This window comes from Trichosurus vulpecula, chromosome 2 (assembly GCF_011100635.1).
Source record: "Trichosurus vulpecula isolate mTriVul1 chromosome 2, mTriVul1.pri, whole genome shotgun sequence".
NCBI lineage: Eukaryota > Metazoa > Chordata > Mammalia > Diprotodontia > Phalangeridae > Trichosurus > Trichosurus vulpecula.
This window is the reverse complement of record NC_050574.1, coordinates 97,092,779-97,093,671: the sequence shown is the minus strand read 5'-3', so window position 1 is coordinate 97,093,671 and position 893 is coordinate 97,092,779.

Below are 893 nucleotides of genomic sequence, written 5' to 3'. Positions count from 1 at the left end.
GAAAGAGAAGAGGAAGAGAGAGGAGAGGAGGGAGAGAGAGAGAGAAAGAGAAGAGAGAGAGAGAGAGATTGAGATTCCAGATGCTGACACTATATCCAGTAATTTGTAGTGTCCATTTGTGAGTGGAGGATGGGAGCTTAAAGGGACCAGTCTGAGCTGGAGATAGAGATCTGGAAGATCATCTGCTTAGAGAAGATAATCAAATCTTTGCTAGATGAGTTTGCTAAGGGAGAAAGTTTAGCAAGAGTAGAAGGCTCAGGGCAGAGACTTAGGGAATGCCAATAATTAAAAAAAAAACATAAGGGAAGGGAACAAATATTTATTAAGCACCTACTATGTGCCAGGCATTATGCTAAGCACTTTTCCAATAGCATCTCAATTGATCCTCACTATAATCCTGTCTATTATCTGGATCCTACAGTTGAGGAAACCAGTGCTGACAGGTTAAATGACTTACCCTTGGTCACACAACTAGATTTTAACTCAGGTCTTCCTAACTACAGGCCCAGTGCTCTATCCATCATGCCACCTCACTGCCTAGATGGCACAACAATAATGGATGTCCTGAGAAATGAGGAGAACCAGGAGAGACTGGCATGATGCAAGCCAGGGGGAGAATCAAGAACCAAACAGTGTGAAGTGTAGCAGAAATGTTCATGGAAATGAAGATGAGAGAAAGCCACTGGATTTGGCACTTAGGAGGTCAGCGGTGACCTTGGTCCTTGGAGTGGTGAATAGAGATAGAAGCCAGATTTGTAGGGAGTTGAAGAGCGAGTGGGTGGTGAGGTACTAGAAGCAGAGGGACAAAGCTTTTCCTTTTAAGCTTGCAAAAGAAAAAGACTTACAAGATGGCATTTTTAGGGGGCACCAGGGTCCAGGGAAGATGAGGAGGA